The sequence below is a fragment of the Humulus lupulus genome, chromosome 7 (assembly GCF_963169125.1).
Source record: "Humulus lupulus chromosome 7, drHumLupu1.1, whole genome shotgun sequence".
Taxonomy (NCBI): Eukaryota; Viridiplantae; Streptophyta; class Magnoliopsida; order Rosales; family Cannabaceae; genus Humulus; species Humulus lupulus.
This window is the reverse complement of record NC_084799.1, coordinates 201,231,413-201,243,770: the sequence shown is the minus strand read 5'-3', so window position 1 is coordinate 201,243,770 and position 12,358 is coordinate 201,231,413. Positions and strand designations below refer to the sequence as shown.

General features: G+C 35.4%; 1 long non-coding RNA gene across 2 annotated transcripts; it reads right to left on the bottom strand.

The window, feature by feature from the left end:
• Positions 1-9,989: 9,989 nt before the first annotated feature.
• Positions 9,990-11,474, bottom strand: LOC133790132 (uncharacterized). 2 transcript variants are annotated; one of them, XR_009873925.1, is made up of 4 exons: positions 11,386-11,474; positions 10,988-11,106; positions 10,684-10,841; positions 9,990-10,054 (listed from the first exon to the last, which is right to left on the bottom strand). It is a non-coding gene; the product is annotated as an uncharacterized LOC133790132 (long non-coding RNA). The 2 variants fall into 2 exon arrangements; XR_009873924.1 differs by lacking the exon at positions 11,386-11,474 and having other exon boundaries at positions 10,988-11,282.
• Between the last annotated feature and the right edge of the window lie 884 nt (positions 11,475-12,358).

Here is a 12,358-nt window from a genome sequence, read left to right as displayed (position 1 = left end):
GATCGAGGATGAAGTTATTTATTTATTTTTAGTCTTTTAAATCATTTTTTTTCCGCATTTAGTTTTGTAAACAATTTTCTTTAGTTTAAAATTATGTTTTATGTTTTAAACAATTGGTACCGATGCCATATTTTCTATTATTATGTATTTGATACAATATTTCAAGATTTAATAAAGTTAGTTATATTATTTCTTATGTATCTTTCCCAAAATAGTAGTTATGTATACTAGATCTAATGGTCCAAGGTCTTAGAAATAGTTGGGTCATTACAGTTGGTATCAGAGAAACAGTTCATATCCATGAAGTTCTCCTTGATACACACGCTCAAGCTCCGAATCTAACTGCCAATGTAAGTTGTTTATGTTGTAGTTGTTATGATTATGTGCTTAGTTAACGTTTTAGCCCTTATGTTTTTAGTTAAGAATATTGGTAAATTAGTTTTTTTTTTCATTATTTATTTTATTTATTATCTTTGCATTTATGATTGTACATAGTGAAATTTTTTTTTCCAAATTAATATCATGGTTATTTTGTTATCATGTATGAGTTTGATTTTTTTTCTTTTGCAATCATAATAAATAATGACTAAGTTCGGTGAGGGTGGATACAAATCAATGAACCAAGTTTCTATATTTAGAGTTAGGGGGCCATAGTAGTGGGAACGATTTTACTGATCCCAGCCCTCCCTCAGTATGGTTAATTTTGGAACAACGACGAGTTTCGAGCCTAAGAATTAAGTCATATAGGATAATTAGAAACACACTTAGAAAATAAATAAGATGGCTTATTTTTAAAGTTTAGAAACAGACCCTAATCATAAAGAATTCATAATTAATAGGTTCGAGTTATGTTTGCTTAGATTAAGTTTTGCCTTAGAGCCTAATAGGTTAAGTTCTAACATGTTCTCGACTGTTAGAACTTTTGCTGAAGATGTCGTTCAGAAGATCTGCTCGCAACAACGCCAATGCCTCAAGCATTGCTCCTGAAACTTATGAAGCCCCTCCAGTTTGCAGAAGGGGAAGGAGTGCAACCAATGCTACTGCTAAAGAAAGAGCGGCGCCACCGGTTAACAACATTGCAGAAATTGCAAGACTACGACAACAAGTGGAGGAATTACTACAGCAACAGTGACAACAGACTCAGTCTTCACCTCAGCCGCAACCACAGCCCCAGCAAATGGCTCAAGTACCCCATCAAGTAGGTCGTTATGGGGGATGGCCAATGGAAAACTATGTGCCATACTCAGCTCAACACATGGAGTCAATCTATGAGCGGTTTCGTAAGCAACATGCTCCAAACTTTGAAGGGACAACAGAACCCTTTAAGGCAGAAGAATGGCTAAGAAATGTGGAGCTGATCCTAGAACATATGAATCTCAGCAACGCGAACTGCATATCCTACATTTCTTCTCTGCTTAAGAAGGATGCTAGAATATGGTGGGACTTAGTTCAGTAGACTAACGATGTCGCCACCATGATATGGATAAGATTTGTGGAGTTGTTCCACAAGAAGTATTACAACTTGGCAGTCATCACTACAAGGGTCGAGGAGTTCGCTAGTTTGAAGCAGGGCAACTTAACGGTAGTAGAATATGTTCTGTAGTTCAACAGATTAGCCAAGTTTGCACCATAGTTGGTTCCAACTGACTTTATGAGGGTGACCAAGTTCGTTAGAGGACTTAGACCAAAGATTGAATTAGGGGTTAAGCTAGCAAAGTTGGGAAATACTACCTATGCCGATGTTCTAGAAACGACAATAGAAGTAGAAAGGCTTCAGGAAAATGTTAGTAAGGAGAAGGCTAGTAGGCCTGAGCCTAAACAGCAGGGTCAACCTCAGAATGGTCGAAACAACCACAACAACATCCGTCAGCATAGCAATAGTAATAGTAATGGTCAGAAGAGAAGGCATCCTAATGATAAGTAGGCCAATGGTGATAAAAGAGCACGGAAAAACAATGGAGGCAATAATTCGGGTTATGTAGAATACCCGCAATGCTCTATGGGCCAAAAGAAACATCAAGGGATGTTTCAACTATGGTTAGGAAAGTCATCGAAATAAGGAATGTCCATAGCTCAAGCAAAAGGAGAAGATGGATAAAATGATGGTTCCAGACCATAGTCTTTGCCTTGACCCAGGGAGGAGCCCATGCTAGTAACAAGCAGTTACAGGTCAGATTCCTATCCTCGATAGTATATGTTCTAGTATCGCTTGATTTGGGAGCAATATACTCGTATATCTCGTTAGGAATGATAGAGAAATTAGACAAACCTTGTAGAACTAGGTTTGTGACATAGTTGCCTTCGGGTGAAATAGTCCTATCATCACGGATAGTACGAGGCGGACCGATCAAAATTGAGGACGTAGAACTAGAAGGAGACCTGATGGAACGAGATATCAAAGACTTCGACATGATATTAGGAACGGACTGGCTAGCAAGGCATGGCATAACCATCGATAGCAGATGTAAACAAGTGATGTTCGAGACTCCTGACGGTCAGAAACGATGCTATATGGGAAAAGTTTTAGGACTACGTACACCGCTAATATCAACTCTTAAAGCCCAAAGAATAATAGAAAAAGGGTGCCAAGCATTCTTAGCTAGCATTACGTATGTGGTAAAGGAAACACCACAAAAAAGTTGGAGACTTCCTCAATGTAAAGGAATTCCTAGAGGTATTTCTTGGCAACTAGCAGGATTGCCGCCGACTCGGAAGATAGACTTCACAATTGAACTAGTACCGGGCACCGAGCCATTCGCTATGGGGAGCACCGATTCTATTTGTGAAGAAGAAGGACGGAAGTATGCATATGTGTATAGATTATCACGAGTTGAATAAGGTGACAATTAACAATAAGTACCCGCTACCCCGACTTGACGACTTGTTTGATCAACTCCGAGGGGCAACCGTGTTTTCAAAGATTGATCTACGGACTGGGTATCACAGCTCAAAGTACAGGAAGAGGATAATCCCAAGATGACTTTTAGAACTCGTTATGGGCATTACGATTTCTTAGTTATGTCTTTCGGTCTTACCAATGCTCCAGCCGCGTTTATGGACTTGATGAATAGGGTCTTCAAGGACTACTTAGATAAATTCGTCGTAGTATTCATTTATGATATCTTGGTGTACTCAAAGGATTAAGTTGAGCATGAGAAACATTTAAGGTTATTCTTGCTACACTGAAGGAGCATCAGCTTTACGCCAAGTTCAAGAAATGCAAATTTTGGCTTTCAAAAGAAGCATTTCTCGGCCACATAGTATCCAAGGACGAGATTGATGTAGATCCATCTAAGGTAGAGGTTGTAAAGATTGGCCAAGACCAAAGAACACGTCTAAGGTAAGAAGTTTTCTAGGACTAGCACGCTATTGCCGGAGGTTTGTAGAAGGCTTTTCTAAGATAACCACTCCACTTACCAACCTGACCCAGAAACAGCAAAGGTTCAACTGGACGGATAAGTGTGAAGAGAGTTTCCAGTTGCTTAAGGATATGCTCAGCACCAGTACTTTGTTTACCGACACCCAATGATAAGTTTGTAGTCTATTGCGATGCGTCGAAGTAAGGATTGGGTTGTGTGCTGATGCAGAATGATAAGATGATAGCTACACCTCAAGGAAAATGTAGTTGCTGATGTGCTAAGTAGGAAGAATTATGGAAGTCTAGCCGCGTTAGCTAGAATAGAAAATCCGCTACAGTAGGAGCTGATCAATGTTGGAATAGATGTAGTCATTGGTAAACTGGCTAACTTGTCCATTTAGTCAACTCTGTTAGAAGATATACGGAATGGGCAAGTGCATGATGACACGTTAGTAACACATAAAGATGCAGTTAGAGAAGCGAAGGCCACAGATGTCTCAATATCAGGTCAAGGGTTATTAAGATATAAGGATCGGGTATGCGTGCCAAACGATCAAGGGATTAAGGTGAAGATTCTAGAAGAAGCGCATAGTACCCCGTACTCAGTTCACGCAGGGTTGACCAAGATGACTCACGACATCAAGGCAATGTATTGGTGGCCAGGGATGAAGAAGGACATAGCAGAATTGTGTCTAAGTGTCTAGTATGCCAGCAAGTGAAAGCAGAACATCAGCGGCTTGCAGGCTTATTGCAACCACTTAGCATTCCAAAGTGGAAATGGGATGATATAGCCATAGATTTCGTAACGGGTTTACCACGAACAAGTAAGCAGCATGATTCGACTTGGATAGTAATCGATAGATTAACCAAGTCAGTTCATTTCCTATCTGTTAAGACTTCGTACATAGCAGATCTTTATGGAGACGTTTAAGTCCAAGAAATAGTACGACTGCATAGAATCTCTAAGACAATAGTATTCGATAGAGGATCGGTGTTTACATCGAGATCTGGGAGTGAGTATTTTTCGCTGATACAATTCTCCTACAACAATAGCTACCAGTCAATGAGCGGAATGGCACCTTATGAGTTGCTTTATGGAAGAAGGTGTCGATCTCCGTTGCATTATGACGAGGTAGGAGAAAGGAAACTACTTGGAACTGAAGTTGTTAGAGGAGCTCAGGATGTAGTAGCCCTGATTAGAAAGTGTATGCTCGCTTGTCAAAGTCGTTAGAAAAGTTATGTAGATGCCAAGCGACGTGATGTGGAATTCAAAGTGGGAGATCAAGTTTTCTTAAGGATATCTCCTATGAAAGGTGTGAAGCGGTTTGGGAAGAAAGGCAAACCTAGTCCCTGATTTATAGGTCCTTTTGAGATATTGGACAAAGTGGGAGCAGTTACGTATAGATTAGCCTTACCATCAGCTCTAGCAGATAGTCACAATGTGTTCCACATCTCGATGCTGCATATATATTTGTCAGACCCATCACACGTCCTCAAGTACGATACGATAGCACTCCAGAAAGACTTGAGTTACGAGGAACGATCGGTTAGCATCCTAGATAGAGGGATGAAAGAGTTACGGTCTAAGAATTTTCCGATAGTCAAGGTCCTATGGAGTAATAGTTTTGAACGGGAGGCGACGTGGGAGTTGGAGGAGGACATGTTAGCCTGGTATCCGGAATTGTTTGATAAGTAAATTTAGGGGACGAAATTCTTTGTAGTAGGGGAGAATTGTAGAGTCCAAGAATTTACTTAGCTAGTTAGATAGTAGTAGTAGTAGTAGTAGTAACAGCTAGTATTAGTTATAGTATGTTCATTACTGTGGATTAGGTTCAAGCCGAGACTTAGTTGGAAACTCCTAGCAATAGTTATGGAATTTATAAGTTTAACATATCGTTTAAGAATATTAATTATAACATAAGGTTTTATTAATATTTCTAGTTATTCATATGATAATTATTATAACCTAAGGTTTAGATAGAGCTAATAAGAATATGACATTTGTCATGATCATGGATTATTCCTAAAGTTTAGATAGAGCCAATAGGAATATGACACTTGTCATATGTATGATTATTAAGGAATTATTATTTTAATGATAAAATAAGGGAAATATAAGACTTAGTCTTCACCATAATTTGTTAGGAGCTTGACATTTGTCACAATTTTATTTATTTGTGATTTAGATAATTAAATAGATTTCTCGTAACTTTAGGGTACTGTAACTTCCAACCTATTTTTTACTCAGTTATGTTATGAATTTTGAAAAATAGTATTTCTAAAATGTTGTAGATAATTTAATTATATTTCTAAGGGTATATAGATATTTTAAATCGGAGACCTACAACTCCAGATATGTTGATTTTACTGTAGGTTAGTTTAGAGTTACGAGATTTAGAAAGTTAGAAGTTAGGATTCTATTTTAAATTTAAATTTAAATTTGGATTATAATTAGAAGATTTTTATTCCTAGAACTATATAAATAGGACCTAGCATCAAGCTTTTTCATTCATTCTTCAAGCATTGATCAGAGCCTTCTAGGTGCTAGTGAGACTATAGAGTGATAAACACTTGGGTTGGGGTTATAAGCTTTCTCATTTTAAGCTTATTAGACACTTGGGAAGTAAGGTTCATTGAGTGTATTTTGGTTTCGAGGTGTAGTTCGGTCATAGCAATTTCAAAGGTATTCCTATTCTTAGTTCCTTTTTCTGTATTATTAGTTTTTATAGTTTTTCTCTACTCAATTCCTAACCCAATCTTCTCTATTCTTGGTTAGGCATCTAAGTTCTTGAACGTAAGATTCTTATTGGTAAGTATCTTTTCGATGGTGTAGTTCATTCTTTCCATTTTTTTCTTTAGTATACTCACCTCTCTATTATGGTTTTTAGGAGTGTTCCAAAGTCCCGATCTTGTTCTCATATCCCTGTTATTGGTAAGGAAAATAGGATAGATCTTGTATATGTTGTATGATATGTTATGTTTATGTTATGATAAGTTTATGTTATGATATGTTTATGATATAATATGTACATGTATAATATGTTTTGTAGTCCTTGGCCATATGACTTGTTTAGATAACAAGCCCCAAGATTATGTTTTTAGTCTCTTGGGCATATGACTTGCTTAGATAGCAAGCCCCAAGATTAGTTTATCATTTTCATGGTTTAGAGTTATGGTTTACCCTACCTCAGATATTAGACAAGGGACCTAGATGGGTTATCATATACTACCATGTGATCTAACCTACCTCAGATATTAGCCAGGGGACCTAGATGGTTTATCGCATGCCATGTTAATGAGTTAATGACCATTAATGTTGTAGTCCTATATGATATACGTTTTTATAGTCATATTTTTTTAGTGAATGCTTATGATTTATTATGTATGTTTTAGATAGTATTATGTTTTATAGTATATGATATAGTTTTATGCTTATGATGTATGTTTTTAGTAGGTTTTCCTTGCTGGGCATTAGGCTCATTCCTTTATTTTTAGTGTGATGCAGGAAAATGAATATGGAAGGCGGAAGGATTCTTGGCGGCTTGGCTTGTGTGTTGAGGATGGATGGAATGTGTTGACTGCGTGTCGATCGAGGATGAAGTTATTTATTTATTTTTAGTCTTTTAAATCATGTTTTTTCCGGATTTAGTTTTGTAAACAATTTTCTTTAGTTTAAAATTATGTTTTATGTTTTAAACAATGGGTACCGATGCCATATTTTCTATTATTATGTATTTGATACAATATTTCAAGATTTAATAAAGTTAGTTATGTTATTTCTTATGTATCTTTCCCAAAATAGTAGTTATGTATAGTAGATCTAATGGTCCAAGGTCTTAGAAATAGTTAGGTCATTACAGAAGGGCCCTGTGATCTTGAGTAGTCTCTCTTTCGTTCCCCTGTCCAAGCCTAGCCTGTCGGTTTCCATCTCGACTGCCACTGCATGATGGCCTTTGTGGGGCAGTTCATGGGACCTCTCGAACTGGCGAGGGGTGTCTTATGGGTGACGGTGCACAACAAGAAAAAAATTCTTTTAATAACACAAAAAATGTGTTATCAAAACATACGATAACATTTTCTGATGTGTTAAGACCGACTGTGTTATCGTAGGTCAGAGTACTTTACATAACACTTTATCAGTGTTATACGGATGTGTTATTGTATTGTCAACGATAACACAATTTCTGTGTTATTTTAATATATAGATTAGTGTTAAATTATGTTATTTATAGTCGATTATATAACACTTTTTTTGTGTTATACTACACTTTAGTATAACACTTTTTTTGTGTTATACTACACTTTAGTATAACACATTTTTTGTGTTATACTATACTTTAGTATAACACATTTTTTGTGTTATACTACACTTTAGTATAACACATGTGCTATATTAGCTTAGAGAAACATAATCTTTTTTTACTTACACAAAACTAGGAAAACAAATATGAAAGTTGAAGCCAAATAAGGTAACATAAATAGATTTTTATTAATTACTCAAATGTAATTACAATATTTAGTCTACTAGTCTAGCTTAAGAAATCATATTACAACATAATTTATGCCCAATTCAGATTCCTTTATCACTAAATACAAAACAAGAAATGTATACAAAAATTAGTGAAATACATTCTTCCATTCTTTGCATCAATATCTCGATGGCTTTGCAGTTTCTTTGAAAGTGTTATGCTTCAAAAACAGATCAGTAAATGTGTAGAGTCCAATAACTTTACTTAGCTAGTTAAATAGTAGTAATATAGTATTTATAGTATTATCTTTATGACTGTGGATTTTTGGTTCAGACCGGGAATTATTTGGACACTCATAGTAGTACTTGTAGATTTTCTAAGTTTAACCTATAGTTTAAGAATATTAATGTTAACCTAAGGTTTGATTTATATGGCTGATATTAAGGATAATATTTATTATACTATAAGGTTTAGATAAGAACCAATAGGATTTTAAGCACATGTTATGAATGGGTAATTAAGGATTAAGTATTTTTGAGGATTAAATTTAATAAGGGTAAAGTTTGAATGCTCTAAGGTCAGCCAGCAGCTTTTAATACGTTTAAGGGCTTAGTCAAGGCTGTTTACTCCACTCAAACTTAGCTAAAAATGTGTAATTTCGTGTTTAAATAATCAGCGTGTGCCAATATATTGTAGCTATAGGGGGCGATATATTGCAACACGTAGATACGGAAAACACGAAACGATGCACGACTGCCTCGGGCATACTGGCCCAGGCGATATATCGCCTACAGGGGGTGATATATCGCCCCTCTCAGCTTATTTTGAAAGTTTTTGAATTCTTTTTCCATTCAGCCATTCAACCTCTTGATAAGTCCAGCACCTTTTTGAACGAGTCTTCAGCCTCTGCGGAACGATTATTCAAATTATTTTCACCTAAAAAGCCATTATTTTTATTCAAGTGAAATTAAGATCCTTTCATTCCTAAACTCTATAAATAGGACCTAGTACCCAGCCATTATTCACCTTTTACTCTAAGTTCAGAGGCTGCAAGTTGCTAGGTGAGTGTGAGAGTTAAACACTTGGGTGGGGAAATCATAAGCTTGATCATCATAAGCTCATCAAACACTTGGGAAAGTAAGGTTTCATAGTATTTTGGTTCGAGGTTTAGAATGGTCTACAAGTCTTCAAGGTATTTCTACACCTTAGTTCATTGGCATTATTTTATTTTAAGTTCTCATAGTCTTCTACTCAGCCTCTAACCTTAATCTTTATTTTGGTTAGGAAATCTAAGTTCTTGAGCAAAAAGGTTTTGGTAAGTATTTTTCTCAATGGTTTAGTCCTTCCATTCCTTTCATTTCTCTTCTTCTCTATACTCACTCAGTTATAAATGGTTTTAGGAGTGTTCCAAGGTCCCAACTCTGTCCCCATATCCCGGTTATTTGGTAAGGAAAATAGGATAGAAATTCATATGTTATATGTTTTATATGTTATCTTATGTTTCTTATGTTATGATAAGTGTTATGATATGTATGCTTGTAGGCTTGGGCATATGACCCATATGACTAACAAGACCCCAAATGGATTATGGGCATATGACCTACTTAGCTAGTAGGAGCCCACTAATCTCTTGGGCATATGACTTGTTTAGTCTATGGGACCCTAAGTAATAATGGCCATTACAGCATGTGTATGATAAAAGTGTAATGTATGTTATGTTATGTTTTTATGTTTCTTATGAAATTGATGTATATGAACTATGTGGTAGATTTTCCTTGCTCGGCATTAGGCTCATTCCTTTTTGTTTATATGTGCAGGAAAATAGCTATAGTGGTGGTAAGATTCGTGGATGCTCGGGGAATGTGTATCGGTGGTGAATGGATTCAAGGAGTCGAGAGTTCGATTTTCGAGGATGTAGTCTTGTTTTTATGGTATTACATATATTTTCCGCACTTGTTATGTAATTCCTTTTTATTTTAAATTATGTTTTGTTTTTAAAGACAATGGGATCCCATATCCTACTTGATATTTTATGAAAGTAACTCTTATTTCTACAAGTTTCTAATAAAGTTATGGTATTTTCGCAAATGTAAGTTTTATTAAGATTTTGTATGTATAGTTTCGTTAATGGTCCAAAAGTCTAGAGTAGGTGGGTCATTACAAAATGCCACCCTCAAGTTCTTAACCTCTCTATCTAATTCACTTGGTGTCCTTTGCCTGCAAGATCCTAGAAAATGGAGTAGGATCCACGAAAAACTGAGAGAAGTCTACAGATCAGTGCTTGAAGTATCATACAAAAATAAAACTGTAAAACCCACATAGCTCTTACCATTTTCTGAAAGTTTTTTCAAGACTACAGTATGTATTCCATCTTTTAGATACCACAAATTGTCAACAGCAGCAACTAAATTACTTGTAACTAAACTATAATAAATTTTTATGACTAGAATGATAGTAAATGTATAAGCAAATATTACATCATTATGTTAATAAAACAGATCTAATGATCCACAGCACAAAAACTAATTGTTATCTTAAAAAATAAAAACAAATTGTAATCCACAACTTAAAATACAACAAAAAAAATTTAGTCTCATAAGAAAAAGCATTCACTGTCCAAAATAGAGGCAGAGATTAGCTAACTTGTGTATATTTCAAAGCATCTATTCAAACCAATCACGTCACAAGGCATATGGAATAAACACCACAAGGCAAAACCAGAAAACTAAAAATAACTAGGAAGCAGCCAATATGGAATAAACACCACAAGGCAAAACTAGAAAATTGCATGATCTCAAATAAAGATGCATAAACGCGATAGGCGATCATAACAGACGAACAAGAAAAGAAGCTCACCATCTCAAAGCCATCTTAATAGGTGTTGTGAGACAAGACATAAACACATCTGCAGGAAATTCAGCACTTTGTGGAAGAGTCTCATGTGCTTCACAAGCTCCAAGTAGAATGCAATCCCTTGTGGATCCAGAGGAGCTAGAAGCAACCCAATCATGAAACTGCCAAACCATCAAATCAAGTCACTATATTTACAAATATATTTATATATAAATATCTGAATTACAGATAATGAATTCATGTCACGTAGCACCTTAATTTTCAATACATATATCAATTCATTATATGTTTTGAGTTATAGTTTTACCTCAATAAAAGCATTCACAATATTCCCCCAGCTGCAGAGCAATCAAAAACATATATGGAGGGTGTCTTCAACCAAGAATCAAGGTCACTGATTGGCAAAGGGATATACTGTGTATAACTCTGCAGTACCAATAACATTGGTGAGAAACCAAGCCAGACTCTAGTGATTGACCTTAAATTAAAGAGTCATAAAAGAGTTTCAAAGAAATAGAAGACCTTATTGAAAACCCAAATTTCACCACTAATGTTTCAAATGCTAATTAAATAGAAATTTACAAAGGAACAATGCTGCATAAATATCCAATTTTGACATTAGACTCCAAATATCATGAAGTCAAATTTATATAAGAGGATTAGTTAAAGCCAAATCTTTACAACCTTAATTAACAATCAGAATACCTTCAAGACAGACTGCTTATTAGCTTCTGAATGTGAATATTGGCAAGGAGAAGAATTAGATGTTCCCTCTGGTTGGCAACATTGCCTTCCTAGTTAGAAAAGACATTATGAAAATTCAGAGAAGCATCAAAATATGAGCAATGCAGAAGAAAGAGCACATAGTCCAACCATGGAAAACAGAAATCAGAAGTACTTGGCAAAAATGGCCTGAATGGACAAGTAAAGTCATATCTCAACCTTTTTCTAGAGATTGTCTAGTCAGAAGCTATCTCCTTTAACATCTATTTTTTTAAGAAAAAAAACCTCAGAGCCATAGATAGTTTTCCAAACCATGAAATAGTCTTAGGAAGGGTACAATAATCAAATTTAGAGCACCATAACACTAGCTGAGGAAATTATTGTTAACTGGACATTTTTTGCCTTTGAAAAAGAGAGTAATGAAAAAAATATTATTTTGTCAGTTAGGGACAAGTAAAGACAGCCATCTAATAGCAACAATGAAATAACAAAAGAACCATATTTTGCTCTCAGAACTGCAATATGAGTTTTGCTCAATACACCAGAGCATACATTTAGTTCAAATATTGTTAGATATTAGATGTTTCATGACATCCATATATGTGATAATCAGGAAAACCCCACTCTGAACATTGTCACAGTTGTCTCAAACGAAATGAAGAAAAATTTATATAAGTTTCATGCAAGTCAATACCTGAAATCAAGAATTTCAACAGCTGTAAGTATCTAACTTTAAAATGTTTCTATATCTTGGTTCCCATAGGTATCATGTCCAGCTAGTAGAGATAAATGTTGGCTCTTCTAATGAGTTAGCCATTTACTTAAAGATTATCTAAGTTAATTATGTTTGATCATCCAGAAATAGTCTTGTACATTTTTGTGACAGTAGAGTATAAATGTTTTTTTTTTGTTTTATTCAACCTTTTTCAGTTTGTTTAATGAGAAAGGACAATAG